Below are 23,447 nucleotides of genomic sequence, written 5' to 3'. Positions count from 1 at the left end.
GACGTGCATGGCCTGCAGTTGGTGGAACAGGAATAGTACACAGCCGGCCTGGTCACTATCAGCCGCTGCCTATCCACCAACCACCAGCATGGCATGTGCGTAGCCCACAGTTGGCAGAACAGGAACACTATTCAGCCGGCTGTACCTGCTTGGAAACCTACCTTCGGCTATAAATACTCCAACACCTTGGAATGGTATCATCTTATCTCATATCTCATATCTTGATATATTACCTGATATCTGCTCTAGTCATTCTCTTAATATACACTTATATTCAAGAGCAATCTAGTCTGATTCTCACGCCGGAGGGTGGTCACAAGGAGGTACCCCCCCTTCTCAGTGACGAGCTCACGGTGTCTGTTTTGCAGGTTATTAGAAGAACCATCTTTGCCGGACTTAACCCTCGTGGGAAACATCTATTTAACCCCCAGATTATCCGTAATCTGCCCGGGGCCGATTAGTGTTTTTTCAGTAGTATTAGTTAAATCATATTTATAACTTATTTGATGAACAAGATTTGGATGTCATATATAAGAATTAGACAATAATAACTTTTTTTGAGTGATGGGTCATTGTGTTGTAGGTAAATGTCTATAGGGCAAGTCATCAACTACATTGAGTGCTATTGGAAACATTATTATAAAAGTTATCTACCAACTCACAAAGACTATCATACGCATCTGTCATTCTTTCCTTTTCATTAACCACAATATTTTAATTTGTTTAACAATAAAATGTAAGATATGACGTGTAGAATTTGGAACATACTAGATATTACTGGATTATAGAGAACTAGGATAGTACCCGTGTTACATACGGGCTGAAAATAGATAAATCAATATAGACAACCATAAATTTTCATAAATAGACAACCATATATTAACATTAAGATGGCCTAAACAAAATATTAGAGAGTAACATTGTTTACATAAAAAGTTAATAGTTATACAAACTTGTCTATATTAACAAAGCCATGAAAATATTTAACCGTATTATCCTAGTATGAACTTCAAAATTTTATGTCCAATCGAGTTCCCGATTAGTTTTTAAACTGTATTATCTAATTTCAACCAGTGTTTAACATACCAACATGATTAAGTATTAAACTTAAATGTTAATGTATGTCATAATGAGTTAACGTTAACATTAATATCTAGAAGATTATGTAAAACTAAAAAAAAATATGTGAATGTAATTATTACCATAATAATATAGACAATCATAAAATTTCACAAGAAAACATTTAGAAAATCATAAAATTTAATATAACTTTATAACCGCAATCATTGAAATTCAGATGCTTTTTAAAAAAAATGCAACAAACTGGTGATCAAAATCATAATATTTTTTCACTGTCATATTAAACAAACACACATAATAAACATAACTTAGTAACCAAACTATTGATTATTCAGATTGTCATAATACAAGCTTAATACTAAAACAAACTATATATACACATAAAAAGGAGAGACCAAAAGAAAATCTAAACATGTTGGAGTCAAATTTACCAACCATCATCTTCTTTAAAATTTCACCCAAAAAAACAAATTATATTCACAACCTGACAAACAAAATAAACGATTATGAAAGTTTATTGTACGTTTTTGGAAATTTCTAGTTATGAACTAAACTAATAACTTAAACAGAATAAGTGTTACTAAATAATGAAAGTAAAAATTTAGAGTAATCAACTACATAACTAAGTTACTGAATTAGTGTTACCTTAAATTTAATCTTCAGATTCCAAAGAGTTTAGAAGATCATCAAAATTTGACTCATAGTTCTCACACTCTAGCTAACAACCATTTTACCTTCTCACTAACTTCATTTTCCAAATCCAATTAATGTGTCCTTTCGTTTCTAACATTAGCAAGCTTCAAGTGATTCAAATCTTTTAAAAGAAACATATCATTAGATTCAAATATTGATTTAGGATAGTACCCGTGTTACACACGGTGGAACATATTTAAAACATAATATATATGTAACATCATATAAATTTAATGAAATGCAAATATTGTACTTATAAATAAATTATACTTTTACATGAATTATAAGACATCATAACTTATTTGAATCAAATACAAAAACATACAAAGACTAAAATAAATAAATGAAAAGTTAAAATATTTTATAACTTATACCATCAGTACAATAATAAGCAAACAAAGGAAATTAATATCCAAATCAATAAAACAATTCTACAATGTTGATTCAACAAAACTTCTATCTCAATGTTAATTAAAAAGATAAACTCTATCTAAGACATTTATTACACATCAATAAATGTAATGTTTATCACTCTAAATTATACCCGTGTTTATTTACACATCAATTTTATACATTTATTACGCATAAATGTTAAAAGATATTAAAAGATAAACAATATGTAAGAGATTTCTTTTTATAAGTATATTATAAAATTATGTTGCAAAACAAACTATTATGACAATTAAAAAACAAATTTAGTCTTTCATAATATTATAATTAATTGATATTTACAATAAAGTTTTAATCAATATTCAATAACATGTTAATTTTCATTCAAGTGTGTTTGACATATAGTTGATTCTAATATATATCATTAGGAATTAGCCAAAGCTTTCTCTTCCATTTTTATAACACTTTTGTGGATAAATTATGTTAAATAATTATTGAATACATATAATAATAAATAAAATATTCGAGAAAACAAATATTTAACATTAGGTTGCCCTAACCAAAATATTAAAGAGTAAGATTGTATACATAAAAAGTTAATAGTTACACAAACTTGTCTATATTAGCAAAGTTATGAAAATGTTTAAATCGTATTATCCCAACATGAACTTTCAAAATTTCCATCCAAAAACAAAAGCATTTTGCTTTAGAACCTGAAAAACAAAGTAAACCATACAACCTGATTAATTATGAATCGAAAATGTTAATATATATCATAATGAGTTTATGTTAACATTAATATCTAAAGGATTATGTAAAACTAAAAACAAAATGTGTAAGAATTACCATATAAATATATACAATCATAAAACTTCATAAGAAAACATTTTAGAAAGTCGTTAAATTTAACATAACTTTATAACCACAATCTTAAAAATTCAGATGTTTTTTAAAAAAAAAATGCAACAAATTGATCATCAAAATCATAACATTTTTTCACTATCATATTAAACAAACACACATATTAAACATAAGTCAGGATAGTACCCGTGTTACACACGGTGGAACATATTTAAAAACATAATATATGTAACATCATATAAACTTGATTAACTAATTTAGAAATGGTTACAAAAATTAAAATCAAATTAGTTAATTTGAAAAAAATTAAAATAGAGATAATTTCTTTTACTAAATAATATAGATATAATTACAAAACTTAATGTCAAACCTCATTACATTTGGTGATATTTTGTCCTTTAAATGCCACATTTTGAAAAGTTGTGAATTTCCGACCGAATTATTTAGAAAACTCTTTTTCCTTATGGGAATAATATGAATAAAGTAAGAAAGTATTACATGTTCATTAATAGTTATTTTACGGAAAAAAATGTATAAAAACAATAACATAAGAACTTGTAAAATATATACTTAATTTTTCCTTATGGGAATAAATAATAGTTATTATTGATATCTAGATTAGAGCCCGTGGTACACACGGTTGAAAATATAAAAACAATAACATAAGAACTTGTAAAATATATACTTAATTTTTTCAAACACGGGTCATAGTTCAATATGGTTCCAAATGAAGTATTTGAACTAACAATATATTTCAAAACATGGTAGTATTTAAAACGAAAGTACGAAATAATTCGTAGTAGTTGTAGAGATTATAATATTGGATTTAAAATTGAAATAGATTGGAAGATAATTTTGAATTTCGATTTGTTAATGTTAAAGTCTATAACTTAATTTTGTAAAGTTCATATAAAGGTTGAAAATTATAGTCAAATCATTATTCATTATCATTATTATAAAATAAAGTCTAAATCATATAACAAAGATGTATACAATTACTTGAAAGTTAATTTGAATTTGAATTGGGGGAAATAAATTGAAATTGCTTATTGTAATTATTGTAAATTATAAACCCATCTCTAACATTTGGCAATTATTCTAAATTATTGTAAATAATAATAAACTTGTTAGAATATAATATTAGAATATATATTAGAATATAATTTTATAAGATAAATATAAATAACAACGAACTTGTAAAGTATACTTTTAATAATGTCTAAATTAAACATGATATGAATGAAATATTTTTGTAATTTATGAAAATACCATCCTTAACACTATAATCAAAATTTAAATGTATATAAGTTATTATTGTAAAGAGAATATATATTCCATTTAAATGTTAGTCAAATCATTATTATGGATAATTACTTATATTATATGCAAAATTTAACTTGCATTGCATAATAGATGTTGAAACTTTATTCTGTTTCGAGGATTTATTTTAGGAAGTGGCACTTTTGAAATTTTTGGAACGAAATTTGAATTTGTAATAGTATGAACGCTAAGTTGTAATTTTATAACAAAAATATAAATAATAACATACTTGTAAACTATAATTTTAATAATGTGTAAATTTAACATAATCTGAATTAGAATTTTTTGTTCACATAAATATAATATTGGAAAAACAGTTGGATATACAAAAATGTCGGAAAGTATAAACATGACATTAATATGTTAGTCAAACATATATATTCCAAATAAAAATACGATTTATATATAAACAGGACAGCTTCATCAAATAAAAATACGGTTTAAATAGGAAACATGTTGATATATATTCCATGTAAATGTTAGTCAACCCATTATTATGGACATTAATCAAAAATTCAAATTTAAATCATATACCAAAAATGTAGAGAAATACCATAGACAAATTCGAGACCTTCATTTACTTACTTATGTAACTTGTAAATTAGTCAACTTATTATCATGTATCGATTATGGACAATTAATTTTAGAGAACTTATAATTATGTAAATTATGACTAATTAATTTCAAAATAAGTTTTTATGATATAAAAAACTATATACAATTACGGTAAACTCATATTAAATTTGACTTGGGTGAAATGATTTTAAATTAATTTATAATTCGTAAGATTGCTTAAATTTAACTTGGGTGAAATTTGACTTGGAATACAATAATTATATTATAAATGATAGTAACAAAGTACTATAAATATGAGTTTGACCATCATAACTTATTTGAATTTGAATTTGACCATCTATAAATCACAATCTCATCTAACAAATCAATCAATCAAATAAGTTATAATATTCATGTTAATTAGGTTATTTAAACAAATTAGGAAAGTCAAACTAAATAAATTGTATTAATGGGATACTTAATTGAGTCATTTGATTTTAAGTTTAAAATCATATGGTTTTAATATACGTTTTTTAAGGAATTTTTGATATATTATTATTATTATTATTATTATCATCTAAATTTATGATAAAAATTTTCAAATTAACTTATACCAAAAATAAATATAAGAATAATAGTTTTAAAGTAATTAACTTGTAATTGGTAATTTGTACCACGAAGTATGGTTATATACCCAAAAATTTACTGTTATTATAAAAATAATTAATTAATATTCACTTTGACTATAAGGTAATTAATTTGTAATTTGTAATTTGTACCATGAAGTATGTTTATATACCAAAAATATATGGATACTTATTTTTATAATACATAGTACAAATTAGTTACTTATTTATGTAATGATAATATAAATAGAAATGATTTGAAATTAATGTAAATTATAATATGGAAAATGGATGAAGATGTAAATTTATAACTATTATATATTTATAAAATTTTATGGTTCTCTATAAGAATTATCTATTTATGTCAATTATGAAAGTGTAGAAATAAAATGAAAATTAAGGAAAGTCAAAGAATATAAAATGTTTTAATGGGATAATTAAATTACAATATTTATGTTAATTATGAAACTTTAAAATCGATTTGTTTATAAATTAAGAAAGTCAAAGAATATAAAATGTTTTAATGGGATAATTAAATTACAATATTTATGTTAATGAAGTTATTTAAAACATTAAGGAAAGTCAAACAAAATAAATGGTATTAATGAGATAATTCATATCGAATACATTAAAACACGCTAGAAAAAAATATAGATAAACTAATCTCGGATCTCCGATATACAATCGTATTTTATTTTTTATAAACAAAAGAAGATGAATATACATGAATATTAACAAATTAACAAAATAAAATATACATCAACATTAAAATTAAAATCTATACATACTATAAACTCATAATCATTCCGTAAAATTAAATTATATGAGTCGGCAATTACCTGAAATAATAAAAAAGAATATTAATATTGATATTATGAATTATTTGAATTATAACTAATAACCGGAAAATTTAAAAGATGCTAACGGATAATGTAAAGCAACCATTGTTATAGGTATAAAACATAGCCGGAAAAAACTTAACGGAAAATCTTACCGGAAATACTTACCGGAAAAACGTAACAATGGAATATAAGATTTTGATTAACAAACTAAAATGAAATCTTCAACAAATTAAACGGGTAAATAACCTGAAATAATGTAAAGCAACCATTGTTATAGGTATAAAACATAACCGGAAAAAACTTAACGAAAAATCTTACCAGAAATACTTACCGGAAAAACGTAAAACGTCCACATATCACCTTCAGGCCCGTTTATGATTTACAACCTAAACTGATTTTAATAAAATCAGTTAACAATGTGAATAAACATAAAAAGGTTAGAAGAAACAATAACCGAAAAAAATAATAAGGTTGCCGGAAATAAATAGATAAACAGTAGGAAGTTTATTATAAAATACAAACTTACCGGATAATTGATACAAATGTTGAATGGTATTCGCCGGAATATATTAATAGGTGAAAGAGAGGAAATGTTGAATATGGTAAATATAGGTTAGTGGATGAGTTGGCATGATTAAGAAAGGTAATGGGTGACATGGCAATGAGGTGGCATCCTATGTGGACAGCCTAGAATGATGACATGTGGAAATTGCTCCCTGCTTTAATAGTATGTATAGATTGGTTTTTTATTTATAGAATATTATAATATTCTCGGGTTTAAACTAGAGTGAAATATCACTAGATGAATTAGGCCTATAAAAAAGAAGAATATTTGGAAGAGAAACAGACAATAAAAGTTTTGATTAGGTTGAGAGTGTTATATATTTTTCAAATTGTTAACTTCTTACGTATAAATAGTTATGTACAAAAATAAACATTTAACGTTTTCTTACACATGTTTCTATTTGTGCAAACCAAAAAAAATTGGAGCATAATATTATTTAACATCACCTACTATTAGTAGTATACCAATAAAAAATGGAGCATGTGTTTAGAGTTTACACAATAGCTTGGATTAAAACAATTCACGTGAAACTTTTTTTTTTCATAAATAAGAAGACAAGTCATGTGTTAGATAGAACCAACGATTCACATGTCTTTTTTTTTTTTTAACTTTTATAGTTTTACACAATAAAGTTTCATGAATTTGTTTTTAACGTGTTGTAACATATTTTCGGTAAAACTGTCAAAATTGTCTAATATGACACGTGACATCTTTTTACAAGAAAAAGTTATCTATTAAAATCCCATTCCAACATATTAAGATTTTACATGAAGAGTGACTAAGACGTTAGTGTCACATAGGCATGCATGAGGCTGTCATTTTTTTTTTAAATGTGTAATGATTTAACTAGAAACACAGTTATTTTTTTAATATTTTTTTAGATAAAAACTGTGAGTTGGTAGTTTGAATGGTTAGATCAAAGTTATGCTCCACACCCAAGCCCCTCACGCTTGCTAATGCCCTGGTGCCTAGGGGTGCAAATGAGCCGAGCCCAAGCTTGACCGGCTCGAGCTCGGCTCGATTAACTTACATAGAGCTCGAGCTCGGCTCTTTTCGAGCTTTATTTCTAAAGCTCGAGCTCGGCTCGTGAGTAGATCTTTCAAACTCGAGCTCGGCTCGTGTTCGGCTCGTTTACCTTTTATAAGTTATTTATTAAATAATATAATTATTTTTATATATTTTTTATATTATAATTTTTTGCATAAAATAATATATATTATTTACTTATTCTTATAACATAATATATATATATATATGCGTGCATGTGTGTGTTAATAATTATTAAATATATATTTTAAAAAATTATATAAATGGCAGGCTCGTTTAGGCTCGCGAGCCGGCTCGATCTCAATAAGTGAAGCTCGGGCTCGGGCTTGTTTATTAAACGAGCTTACTTTTAGGCTTGAGCTCGGGCTCAGGCTCGATTAAGCTCGGCTCGTTCGAGCTTTTTAACGAGCCGATCTCGAGTAGCTCGCGAACAGCTCGGTTCGTTTGCACCCCTACTTGTGCCTCCATCAGCGGCGCCCGAATTCGCCATGACTTAATTATGTTTGGCTTTCTCACTTTCTAATGTTTATAGGGACGTTAGCCCGGTACCGAGTACACCCAGTCTAAAATCATGTACTTGCAATTTATCACATAAGTCCTAATTGATGATTTATCTACCTATACTAATAAAAGAAAATAATTCTGTACACATGTCATTCTGAGGTTAAGTCTTACTATCAAATTCCCGCCAAAATGGCTTCTCTCATATTGATGGAAAAGAAAAAACAATCTTGGTTCTAAATATAGTATTGATTATAAATTTAACATACCGTATTAATTGGTCAATCTCCATTAATTGAATTATTAATGTCATATGTTATATTCTAAGCATAATATAATATTGTATACCGATGATAGAATAACTCATTCTCGATTTAAATTCAAATATATTTGATGATATAAAACGACTATATTCGTAATACATTTTTTTACATAATATAAAGAGACTTAATTATTTATTTGTATTAAATTATTTATTGTAATTATACATTAATTTATTCCGTGTAATACACGGGTTTCTAAAGCTAGTATCTTTAATATGGTGAAACTAAAAATCTTATAACCTACTCCCCTCATAATCTCTTCTTGCATTCCTTTAAAACAGTATATTTTTCTCTTTTCTTCTCTCATCCACTTCTTACATACGTTTCTCTTCACAAAATGACACAAACCAACACACTTTTGTTTACATAATCCTTTAGATACTTTTCCTTGTGAAAATAGCATTGACCGAAATCACAAGTTGACATGTTAAACAACTAGCAATTGGATATTTTGAATCAAACATTGCCAAGGTGTTGAAAGTTTAAAACACTTGTTCGATGACACCCAATCAACACTTGTATAGAATAGAACTAATTTATTATTGTTATCATTTTTTTCAAACACCACTTGCTTAATAAAAAGTCAATTGAAGAGGAAATTATAATCACAAACCAATCAAAGATAATGACTTAGTTAAATACATATATAAAAGCTTTTGAAGTTGTTGGCATGTCAATTTAAGCTTTGATTTGTAAAGCTAATTGTGACTTTCTCTCTCAATAATATATAGTCTAACTGCTCTGGTTTTTCATCTTGTATGTTTAGAATTGGCTACAATATTATTTACTATTGACCAAGTTGAAATTGTTTTCTTGTGTATGACATATTCGAATTGAAACATTTCATCGTGACTCGTTGTACTCGGTAGACTAAGTGGCTATCGATGAAAATGATAAAACTTTGTTTACACACTTTATTATTATAGTCGTTAACTATGTAACTTTTGATTTGCTTTGCTTCGCAATAGGTATTCATCGTATCATACACTATGAACCAAATACATATTCAAACTAGTAATGTATCGGTGCGTCCCAAAACTATTTAATGCTTACTGTTGACCAAGTTGAAATTGATTTCTTCTGCGTGACAGGTTCGAATTGAACATTCATTATTGTACTAGGTACTAGTAAACATGAGTGGTTGTCGATGAATTGGACATTCATTGTTGTACTAGGTACTAGCAGACTTGAGTGACTGTCGATGAGAATAATAACTTTGTTCACACACTTAATCTATATAGTCGTGAACTATGTAACTTTTGCTTTGCGATGATGTATTCACCGTATCATACACTATGTACTAAATACACATTCTGGCATTCGGACTTGTATTGTACACAATGTTATTGGGTTATCCCAAAGGTATTTATTTGTAATTTAATATGAGATATTCTTTTTAACATAAAAAGTCAAATAATTAAATAAATAAGAAAAATGTATTACAGACTATTTGGTGGATATAAGTTGTTGGCACATCAGTTTTAAATTTGAAGAATATCATTCTTAGCTAGGACGTGTTAGAATGAATGTATTAGTTTTGGTTTAAAGTAATATTATATTTCATATTGTATCAAAAATAATAAATGTTACATTGTGTTCTCAAATAATATATCAATCAACATGGCTTTGTGACTTTGTCAATTGTCAACTACCATGATGCTTGTATCAAGTTCATCTTAATATAATATACTAGAAATTATAAGTTTTCTATGAACAATTTCAATATGTTCGTTTATTTTCGTACTTGACTTAAACAATCCAGGCGAATCGAGTCTACTTTGATTTGTGATGAGATGCCAATCGTCCGGGTGACTGTGAGACCCACATAGACTAGACAAGACTTGAGAAATATCCTAGCACTTTCGTCTTAACTTCATATGATATCAAATGAGACCTTTAGGATTTTTTTTGCGTATACGTATATATAACACTAAAAACAAAATTTAACATCTAACTTTAAGTGTAAATGATATCAACCCTTACTAATAAGTCTGCGGTCCGCCACTGTGTATGTAACATGCTAATCTTAACCTGATTCATATGTAGTGTTCTTATTATGTTTTGGTTAAATGCATGATTAAAGTATAATAAAAAGGTTGCAAGATTAAGTATAAAGTGCAAATGGTTAAAGCCCAGATTGTAGATGTCACAAAATACAAAATTAGAGATACAAACTTGAACATATCTTGAAAATTATTAACTTAAAATACTTTAAATCAATGGATGCGTAGTTGCATACATGCGGAACGAGTAGATCAATTATTTTGTGTTCCTTTGATAATTGAATAGTTGCTTTATGCATTTATGGTTATGTTATTGGCCTTCATGTTTGTTGTCTTCTTCTTTAATGGTTATTGGTATAATCAACTCCAATAGACAAAAACAAAATCTTCTTCTTCTTCTTCTTCTTCTTCTTCTTCTTCTTCTTCTTCTTCTTCTTCTTCTTCTTCTTCTTCTTCTTCTTCTTCTTCTTCTTCTTCTTCTTCCTCTTCCTCTTCCTCTTCCTCTTCCTCTTCCTCTTCCTCTTCTTCTTAACGATATATGGCATAATAGATGCACATAATCTTTGTTGAAACACATGAAAGATTAAATTCATATAACTAACGATATTGAAAATTTGAAGATATTAAAGAGGATATTGTTCTAATATACATGATTTTATTTTGAAAGTTGGATTGTGCTGAGATCAATCTAGCCTAAACATAAGTTGGTTTGAACATGTGCTTGCTAGAGCTCGTGGGCTTGGTTTGTGAACCCACATGTGTTGGGTTATATACATTTTTTTTGTCTTATTTGTTTCAGAGTTTCATCACGATGGTGATTCATGTATTTGGGTTAAAATCATTGTGGTTTGAGATTAATAAGATAACATTTGGTGTTTGTGACAATCTTGCTACTATTTACGCGTCTATTTAACTCGCAAAAAGTTAGGTCATACACCATTATTCATTTAGCTGAGCAATAAACTAGATTTTGCCTTTAATATCTAGAAATAACTTGTTTTAGCATGAAACACCCAGTATTAAGTTAAGTGACAATTGACCCACATCGACACATCAAAGAATATATTGGGCCACTAATAAATTAGGATTTTAATTTTGGGCTGGACTGGACTGGACTTTAGCATATATGTTATTGCTTCTTTCATTGACCAACTCCAACTAGGATGGTAAACGAACAGTCGAACACGAACTCGAAGTCAATGGCGGAACTTGAAATTGACGTTAATATTAGAAACTAATATTAAGTTCTTACACATAAAAAGCGAGTTTTTTTTTTCACCAAATAAAGCTCATAAATCTTTAAAAAATGAGTTCTTTTAGTTAGGCTATATTTACCTAAATTATATGAGCTATATTTAGAAATTCTGAGCCCAAAAATAAAGGGGCGGAACGCCTCCTCACCCCCATAAAGGTCCGCCCATGCTCAATGCAAACACAAAATATGGAGACAAATATTGGTAACAAGACCGGATATTTTTATTAGTTATTGAAATCTTAGGGGATATGATATTAGGTGATTAGTGATACCCTGTTAGTTTACCTGAACCACACCCATAAACATTTCCTTATTATTATTTTCTTTTGTCCTTGATAATAGAACAATCTACAAAATCATTATTTTTAAGTTCTTGTATTTCTAATTTTTCTAGAGTAATAAAATTATATAAAAGGTAAAATAGCAAGAAATTAATGTATTTGTGAATCGCAATAAATAATTAACGCGCAACGAGTATGAGACATTGTTTTACAATCGATATCTGAAAACCAATGTCCGTGCAAAACCACACTATATATTTTCATACCAACCTGAGTGCAACCTCATACAAAATGAGGTCGTGTCATCTAGAGTAGATTTGGAATATATTGCAACTTTCATACTTTCAAATGCTCAAATTTAGAAGCAAATTAGCTTGGTCATAAATGTTGTAAGCACAACTTTATTACACAAATAGACTTCAAAGATATTGGTAACACAATCAACTATGGTTCATTGGTGGTAACTGGAAACCCTATTCCATGTCTTTGTGTAGGGAAAACAACAAACAACATACTAAAAACAACTCCCAATCCGACCGGCAACGCGTTAAGAAGCTCTCTAGTTTCATCCGATGGTGACGGATAAAAACAATTCACAACATCTTCATCAAACAAAGTCACAACTACAAAAACCATAACCGACATAAACGCGTGAACACAATCTATAAACCTTAATCTATACTTAGATGCAAGTTCGGGTGGTCGTTGCATTTCCATCAATCACACACAGCCCTCGCATTGTAGCGAACATTACCATCTCGATCTTTAAAACTATCAGTGAAACTCAAGAGAAAACACGAAAGACCACATAGAGCTATGAGTGTAGTTGTCAGGCCCCGGCTCATAGGGTCACACGCACCTTGGTTCGTGAATATAGGTGAAAGAAGTTGGAAGGTGAGAACCGAACCTGTGGGCAAAAAATTGGCTAAGTGAGCCGTGCTTTGGAATGTCTGGCTGATTGCTTTCTGGATCAGGGTTTTCTCAACGGGTTCTGGTACAAGTGTTGTTTCAAGAAGTGGTGCCTCTTGGTTTTCTACCTTAATATCCATAAGACACTATGAAATATTATTAGTGGGTTAGTTTTGTATTTATAGATTGTATAAAATTGTTTGTTGAGTCACACAAAAGCTAAGGGTGTTGTAGCTTATCTTGAATATAAATATAGCTTGCAAGAAACCAAAAGCAAGAATTAAAGGAGAATATTTGTTTGTGGGAGTACTTTTTGATCTTTTAAGCTACTTCTGTTAAATCAGTTGTACAAGTTTTAATAAAGGGTTACTGAAATTGGCAAGTATGATGTAATATGTTGTCTTGGGAACAACTATGGACTTGGTTTGTTTAAAACTGATGTCTAAAGTTGGTAAAGTTCTAGCAATGATGCAACACTAAGTGTCTAAATCTCTCGAATAATGGTTTAATTACGAATCTAACTATCACGGGTTTTCTTGTTATAACTACGTTGATTGCAACTAGTGTTTTATCTTTTCCCTATATCCCATGAGTTTTTTGGGTTTTTGGTTTAAATATATATATATATATATATATATATATATATATATATATATATATATATATATATATATATATATATATATATATATCCCTTAGATTCTGGTAAGTGAGAAAAATATAAAAATGTTAACAACATTAGTACACGTGTTTCGATTTTTCATATGAAACTGTTCGGTTTCTTTTTTTCATATGCATTTGGTTAGGGCATGTTGGTTTTTAGTTTTACGTTTATGGGTTGAAATGTTTGTCCCTGAAAAGAATTGGCGTTGAGCCTAAATATATTGTTTACCAACTATCAATGAATTTGAGCATAAAACTTTGGAAGACGTGTCACATTCGAATATAGCTATAACTTTAACTAGGTTTCTATAAGAACCACTTAAAGGCCATCTGTCAAGATTCCGACAACAGGTTCTTATGATAATCATGTTGAAATTCATTTTATGACTTCTCTCATGACACAAACTTTCTTTTCTTTCTATTCTATGAATATCTTTTAATCTATTTTCGTATAAGGAAGAGGAAGGCGATATTAGTAAGCACCCAACGAACCGAAACACAATACAAAATCTCAAGATGCACGCTCACATACAGGGAAATTGAGAATTGGAATAGTTTTTTTTTTCACAATTCTATTATCAAACATTTATGGATTTTATAGTTCATATTTATGTGCTAAATTGAGAATTGGAATAGTTTTTTTTTCACAATTCTATTATCAAACATTTATGGATTTTATAGTTCATATTTATGTGCTATGTGTCTAATAAATGTTTTAGACAGTTTTGTCACTCACTTTGTGTGTCTTTGTCATGTGGGCTGGAGGCCTGGACTTATTAATCGAATCACATGCTGGTGGGCTTAGCAGGACGAATGCTGCTTGCTGGATGTCGTGTTGGGCTTTGCATTCTTATTTGAGTATTGACATTGGCATACCTGTACCGTGTTCGGGTATGATCGGGTATTAGAAATACCATAGTCGGGTTTGGGTACGGGTATTGCCTCTAAAAACCATACTCTATGTATCGGGTTTGGATTGGGTATAGAACCGGGTATTTTAATACACTATTTCCGGGTATTGAAAAAACCATATTTTCGGGTATTTTTCGGGTATAGATTGGAATTTTTTTAGGGGTTGCACTTTTTAGGGGTATTTTTCGAGTATTTTCCAGTTATTTTTCCGGTAATTTTGGGTATAGATCGGGTATTATCCAGTGAAATCGGGTCCGGTTCCGGGTTTGGGTTTTTTTGTGCACCTCTACCTATAAGGCTAGGCGCAGTGTTGTAAAATTCGTTAGCCGCTAGTCAGATAGCTGGGTAGGAACTAGTAATTAATCGGATTGGAATTTATAAGCAATGTTTCAAATATACATCAATTTTGACCGGCTTTGACCAAATAGCAATTAATCGGCTAGTCGTTCGGGGCACTGGTTAACGATTAATCATTGATTAATTGACTCCTATACGTGAAATTTACAACCATGCCTAGGAGGGTGACTTCTAGAAAGAAAGTAAGAAATCAACTGAAAAATGTCATGTATGTACCACTATTTTAAGGAAATTCACTACATGTACATGAATTGACCTGTCAAAAACATATGCGACTAGTTAAATATTTCAAAATAGACATTGATTTATTGATTTGTGGTTGTTCGTTAATAAAATAATAAATAGGAATTGATTTGATCAATAAAAAAGAGACACGTCACACGTGGATGTTTTTGGGCATCAAGTGCACCATCCGCGGGCTACATCTACTACTTATAATCGTGCTTTCAATGTAAATGTCGGTATCCTTAGATTTATTGGCGCGAATGCTGGCTAATATCGACTAATAGAAAACTAGGCTGTTTGCTACGCAAGTTTTCTAGACACTTTGGCGTAACCATGATTCAAGCTAAGTTAAATATATAAGAAATAAAATTAAGAAAAAAAATGGTTACCAGGTGGTTGATGGGCCTATCTATATACTAACATATCTCATTTATCTTGTATAATAAAAATGTCTTGTGATGTACCGCTATTTATTATTATTATTATTATTATTATTATTATTATTATTATTATTTAAGCAATTCAAAGACATATCAAATGTTTCATGATCGTCGTTGCTTGTTTTGTATTTGAACGCTTAGATTTACCAGCTAGTTCAGGTACTCACCACAAACGGTCCAATAATTTGTAAAGTGTACATACCAAGACATGTTTACACATCAAACGCTTTACTAGTCGGGAGTCTATGATGAGTCCATGGCAGGACCAAACCAGTAACGGATTAGCTCTTGCATGAAGAAAAAATCATGATATAACAGGAAGATTTTATTAATAATAGGGCAACCAACAACAAACTGGAACCAATTAAATACACCATAAATATTTATATATATCTACTAATTTCTGTATACGTTTATATAGTTATAAACCTGTTATGATCATATATAGTTTGATGATCATAACATGTCACCAATTATATTATTCGTAACCTGAAACCCAATCCCATGGCGTTGTGTAGGGAACACAACAAACAACATACTAAACAACACTCCCAATCCAATAGGCAATGTCCTAAGAAGATGTTGCACTTCATCCGATGGCGACCGATAAAACAATTCACAACATTGTCATCAAATAGCACCACTGCTGCGAAAACCATAATCGTCATATAAAGGCATGCACGAAATCTATGAACCTTATTTTGTACCTAGATGCAACTTCTTGTGGTAAAGTTATATTCCCATCAAGGACACACAACCCGTGTATTGTAGCGAATCCGCAACATATGTTACCATCTTTATCACTAAAGCTATCAGTGAAACTTAAGAGAAAACAAGAAAGACCAAATATAGCTACAAGTGCAATGGTCATGGCTTGGCTTATAGGGTCACACGAGCCGTGGTTTGTGAATATAGGTGAGAGGAATTGAAATGCGATAACCGAGCCAGTGGGCAAAAGATTGGCTAGGTGAGATGTGCTTTCGAATGTTTGGCTGATTGCGGTTTGGATTGGGGTTCTTTCGACGGTTTCGGCAACAAGTGATGTTGTTGCAAGAAGAGGGGCTTGGTTTTCAACCTCAGTATCCATTATAAGTTTATAACTATAACTATTGAACTTATTTTGTTTTTTTTTAATATTATGGTATGAATGTTTTTAATGTAAGATTTCATGTTGTATTTATAGATTGAATAATGGTGTTGAGTATGACAAAAGCTAGGAATATATATATATATATATATATATATATATATATATATATATATATATATATATATATATATACACTTGTGATCAAGGGTGCATGCATGTTCTTGAGTATGAATTGAAATGTCTTGCAAGAAACTGAAAATACATCTATAAACGTTTTGTTTAAGCTAAAATAGTTCTAAAAGGTCAACTAATGTTTTGTTATGGAAATGTTTATTTTTAATTATTTATTTTAGAAGTGATAATATGTAGCAACTCATCTATAAACTCATTGTTTCAATAAACACAAGTTTTTGTTAATCTTGATAGGAGTGTAAATGGGTAGGTTTGAGTTAGAGCCTGGCTTGCTTAATTTAACGAGAGTTGAGCTTGACTTGTTTAATACAAGAGATCGAGTTGAGCTCGTCTCATTATCTATAAAGCTCAAGATCAGCTTGTTAAAAATTTTTAAACTCAAACTCTATTCACTTGTTATTTAATACAAAAGTTATATACTAATTGTTTAGTTTGTTACATGTATAAAGATGGTTATATGCTTATATAAATAAGAGACTCATTTACGTTTGCGAACCTAGTCAAACTCCGAAACTCATAAATAATAGACTCGTTTAATCTTTAATGAATTTACATAATTACAATTTTATATATAGAACTTAAATTCTATAATAATAATAACTAAAGAGAAAAATAAAGAAAAAAAAACCAATAGTCCTTTTGTAAATATATAAAACTTAAAATCCTCCAACAATGGTACTTGAGATTCTTGGGAATTTCTTGACAACAAACATTTAACAGATTTCTTGATGTCTCTATCCATTAGTGACACATATGTGTTATGTCTCTTCAAATTGTTGAATAGTCCAATGTGAAGTTCGAACTTGAGCTTATTTATTTAATCTATCTATAATATATATAAACGAAAACATAAAAATCCTACGTGTCGCGATGTGGTCGCTCCCCTCTTTTTTGAAGTCATCAGATTTGCTTGATTTTTAAATGAATGCTTCTCATGCATTTGATCCGAATTCATGGGTATGGGTCTTACCAAACCCAGATATTCCTTAAACGGGTTATAACATCTCATTAAATTAAAAATTATTCTTATCATATTATTGATGTAAAATCCTTTAACATAGGATATACTAAAAATTAATATCTTATTTATTTTAAAATATATATATATATATAATATATTATTTAAATTAAAAACCAATTTGAAAGTAAAAAAAATAAACGGGTCTTGGGTCTCATCAAACCATAAGTATACTATTAAGTTTCATAAATATTATTTATAATTAAAACACCAATTTTATGGTAAAAAAATATAAACGGGTCTAAGGTTTCATCAAAACCATATAGCTTTTAAACCGGGTCATAACATCTCATTTATTTGTTAAACAATTTATCATCAAACCATAAGTATATTATTAGCTTTCATACAATAAAAAAATATAAATTCAAAAAATAAATAAATATTAGAACAAACAATATAAAACAACCCCCGTAATACGAGGGGATAAAAACTAGTATTTAATATTTATTAATTGAGTTATAGGCTTGGGCATATTTAAATTTATTAAATGAGGTTATATTTAAACTCGAGTTGTTTAAGCTCGGATTGATTTAAGTTTTTAACGAGACAATTTTAAGTAACGTAACAAAAAAAGTTATCTCAGTTTATATATGTAGGGATTAAATTCACATTATACTTATCTTGCATCGATATTTATTCAAGAATAAAGTGAAAACTGTTGTATCGACTTAGATTTTTTTTGTAAAGTGAGAAAACCTATAAACTATGCTATTAAACGTCTATATCTAATAAATAAGTAATTGCGACACCACATGTCACAAATTGGTGAGCCCAACGGAAATTTTGAGATATTTTTAAATATTTATTACTATTTAATATTGAAAAATTAGTTTTAAATAATTTCAACTATGTTTTAGTGGCAAATAATAGTCCGAAATTCACTCTTGACTGTTGTCAGTCCCAACTAAAAGTGTATTTTTTTACCAAAGGTCCATGACTAGCGGAGTTAACCATCCGTTAGTCTAATGCTTACATGGAACGCCTAATTGTCAATAAACATCTATGTTACATCATTACATGACAATAATCATCGGGTTCTTTTTTAGAAAATTGGTTTTAATAATCTCAACTATGCCCTATTGGCAAATAATAGTTCGAATTAATAAAAATGTATTTTCTAACGGTCGAAAGGGCATGCCATGTAAGCAACAAACTAACGGATTTAAACATCCGCTAGTAGCGGACCGTTGCAAAAAGTACCCATTTAGTGCCACTAGCCAAAATGTGAAGTTGAGACTGATATTTGCCAATAGATAATAGTTAGGATTATTTAAACGCAATTTATTTTTAATATTTTATTTATTCAACTCATGTAACATAACACGTGTAAACATAACATGGTTTTACGAATTAGTTACCAGACATATAAAAAAAGAAAGATCATGTTAATTGTTAAGGTGTCCGGTTGGGGCTCCCTTTGACCCGGCTAAAATATACTAAAATTAAAGAACCTGACCTCATCAATCTCTCGTTATAATGTTCTATTAATATTTCTCAAATATAGCTAGATTGTAGTTAAAAGTAAAAAAGTTTTCTGTAAATTGCGTGTAGTTTGCATGTTATGTGAATACACGTTATACAATGCTTAATATTTAAAATACACGTATTGATCGTGTATTGTTTTATTATTTATACGTAAGATTCGTACAATTAACACTAACTCTGTAAATAATAATTTTCCTCACCACATTATTGCACAAAAACAAATCTATAAATTCCCAATACGCAATCACAGGTTGAAGATATTGATTGGCTGCACAAAGCTATTATTATTATTATTATTATTATTATTATTATTATTTTGATAAGATATGTTTTGGCTATTGCATAAATAGTAAAATAATATTGTTTAGATCACGTAAAAATCACCTCAACCTGTCTTTAAGGATGTATTCATTAAGACTATCATATCACATTCAAAAGGAGTTGCGGCGCAGTTTGTTGCCCGTTTGACTGCCACTTTATTGTAATCATTTTATACTTATGAAAGATTAAATGGAAAGTTTTAATTTTGAACCTCGGATAAAATTCATGAAAAAGACTACCAGATGGCATTCTTTACAAATGTCTTTTAAAGTTTTCATGTATAATAAAGTTTTTCTCCGTGATTGTTAACAAGCATGTTTATCACATTTTTAATGTTAATATATATGTACATATGTACTCGGATTTACCATAACTGAATGATAAGATTTAATTGGTCACCGTTGTTATCTCGTATTAAATTAGAGATTCATTAAAAAAACTTGGGGCTACAACGTTCCGAATAAAGACACGGAACACCATTTAGGAAAGGTAAACGTATACCGAATTATGCGTTGCACGTTTGTGAGAGATCAGATTTAGACCGAGATAAATGGCCACTATGATTGTTGCACAAGAGCGATTGATAGTAATTAAGGTGGCAAGGCACGAATCGAAGTTCTCGAAGAAAGTGTGTGATCCACACAATTTCGATATCAGTGTTAGCCATGACACAATATTCACATTCGCAGCTCGATTGGGAAATCGTTGGTTGCTTTTCAGCCAAGAAATAAGATTATCGCCTACAAAAACGATAAACAAAATGTGAGGTGGCTCCATATGATATGTACCTGATAAAGGATATAGTAGAAGGATGTCAGAACAAGTTGTCGTATCAACTTGCGGGGCCGTGTTTGAGTATGTGCATGTGTGCAGCCGCACAAAGCCCATTAATCCAAGGGGACACATAATTTTCAAAAAAAGTATATATATATTTATATATAATATTAATAGCCGAACGAAAACTAATATTGTTACAAGAGTACTAGTACTATTTAGTTTAATGTTATCACACTTATCGTTTTTTTACTTATTAGATATATAAGTTGGGGCCCATTTATTTACTCGCGCGACACACTCTCAAGGATGGCCCTGTCAACATGAAAGAATTGGCCGTCTTGATTAACAATATCAGAGGGGTCAATATTCTAAACAACATAAATAGTGTAGTCGTAAAATCATATATTTATTATATAGTGATTTACATAATTTTATCAAATGGACCAAAAATCTGTTAGGGTGAACCCAGCCCAGTACAAAGAGAGTGCATAGCCAGCCCATGCAAAGGCAACAATTCATACCGGAGTAGAGGTCTACAAATCGGTTAATGAGCCCAGACCAGTTCGGGTTATAAACAAGACCGATTTAGTAAATGGCTGGACAAAACTGGTTTGGTCCAAATCGGTTTAGGAGGGGAAAAAAATCGAACCTATCAAATCCTTCTGAGTGGGGTTATAAACCTTTTTGGGGCTACCCCCCCCCCCCCCTCTTTTCCAAATTGGGTTGGGTCTTAAACTGGTTTGATTCTCTTATATGCGAACTAGTATACGAACCTATAAGTTGGGTTGATTTGGAAACCGGTTTGGCCCAAGTTTTGGGTTGTTAGCGGGTCAGTTTGTAACCCGGTTTACCTATCCCGAACCGGTTTTTGAGCACCTCTATACCGTAGGGTTGAGGCGTCTTTAACTAGATCCGGCACAAAGGAAACCAGATATATCTAAGTTAATTTTGATATATATGTTTTTTTTGGCACGGCTATACACACCCCCGTCTATTCCTACTTCTACTTCTAAACTACTCAAAAAGAATCTACTCACATGCCAAGGTTTGAACCCTGGTCTTCACTCTCAAAGACAAGAGTCTTTACCACTCAGCCAAAACTGAAATCTCGCACATATTTTTTTTATTTATTATCAAGTGCGTTTTCAAACCGTGTAAAGCATCAACTTTACATGGTCCTACTAACAGTAACTAAAATGTATAGAATTGGTAACCAACAAAGCTTTCCATTTATGATAGTATCAGTCATCTTTTAATTTGTAGATGTCATAATAAATAATGTCATGTGACTTATTTTTGTTGAGTTTTTACTTTTTTTCATGTTTAATTTTGTTTTAAATCTCTTGTATTCAACATCCTATCTTAAAAAGACTCATTCAAGTATTGGCGGTAATCTTGATCCATTTGCTTATTAATGGGTCATGGGTGTTAGGATTAATCACATGCAAACAAATCGAAAGCAATAAACGACACGAGAGATTTGACATGGTTCGGTCAAGGTGATTTACATGACTACATCCATGGGCGGCAAGCATGGTACATTTTTGTTATGTGATAATTTGATTACAAGTACATGATAAGGGGTAGCGCATTTAAAAACAAACGGTCTGAGATGGGCTAGGGGCCTAGGGCCGGCGGCCTCTCTCTTCTTCTTGCGATGGGCTAAACCCGAAAGCATGCAATGGCCTACATACCAAGTTACCAACAATTGGGTCAGTGTGGGTTGTGTTTCATATTTAACAGGTTAAACGAATAAGTTACAAGGTTTTTATGGAAACAAGTCAAATATATAGCTCAAAGTCACTGATAAAAAAATACAAAAAATTACACCAAATATGTTTCCGGTCAACTCGATTCATACAATATCACCTATTTTGATCCAAACCAAACATGTCCACTCCTCCCATTTTGCCATGTCTGAAAAATGGTAAACCACTTTCACTAGATTATGTTCTAGCAATCATTATTGCTTGAAGTTGGATGAGAACAAACCTCATATGTATTTATCCAGTCAAATGGTTTGAGTTAGAAAGTCAACTCTTCAATCCCATTGGTAACTATGCATAAAGTTCCTTCAAGCATTTTGGGCATCTATTGGTTAACAAATAACTAATAATCACTATTATAATATTATCACCATCCACTTTAGTTCCATAATGGAAACTTTCACCTAAGTGATATCAAATCAACATATTAATAGTGGGTGTTGGTTGCAACATCTCACTAAACATGTTTATTTAAAGTTAGCAATCCACTTTGAAGGAAAGTGCCATTTTAGGCTTTTAATTTTATTATGCAATAAAGGAAAGGCAAATCGAAATTTAATAATCATATTTTTTTTTCTTTTTGCCGATAATCATTTTACCTTAGAAAATAGCTATCATCAGTCTCACCTTTTATGTTATTTGTTTTCATTGGACATTCGTTAAAAAAAATTTAACGAAAACCTTTCACACTATTTTCTTTTTTCAAATTTCAACATGATGTTTTCGGCTTTTGATCGAAATGAGGATACGAGTCGATTGATTTAAATCCTTGAAATGGTGCTCCAAACGACAAAACGATGCTTCAATTCAGGTGTTTAAACTTCCAATTAACACAAATTAAGTCGTCTGGGGCACCATTTCGAGGTAAGTTTTAGATGAATTGATTCGTATCTTTATTCCAATCAAAAACCCTAAAACATCGGTTTGAAGTTCGGAGAAAAACTTAAGTA

At 29.9% G+C, this 23,447-nt stretch overlaps 2 pseudogenes; both read right to left on the bottom strand.

Annotated features, from left to right (window-relative positions):
* Positions 1-12,588: 12,588 nt before the first annotated feature.
* Positions 12,589-13,656, bottom strand: LOC143610894 (protein DMP4 pseudogene; annotated as a pseudogene).
* Positions 13,657-16,240: 2,584 nt separating this feature from the next.
* LOC143610898 (protein DMP4 pseudogene) lies at positions 16,241-17,055 on the bottom strand (annotated as a pseudogene).
* Between the last annotated feature and the right edge of the window lie 6,392 nt (positions 17,056-23,447).

Source organism: Bidens hawaiensis, unplaced genomic scaffold (genome assembly GCF_021521415.1).
Source record: "Bidens hawaiensis isolate Kalapana, Puna unplaced genomic scaffold, B.hawaiensis_p1.1 tig00028598_1, whole genome shotgun sequence".
Taxonomy (NCBI): Eukaryota; Viridiplantae; Streptophyta; class Magnoliopsida; order Asterales; family Asteraceae; genus Bidens; species Bidens hawaiensis.
Note: the sequence above shows the minus strand (reverse complement) of the source record. Positions and strands in the feature narration are given on the sequence as shown.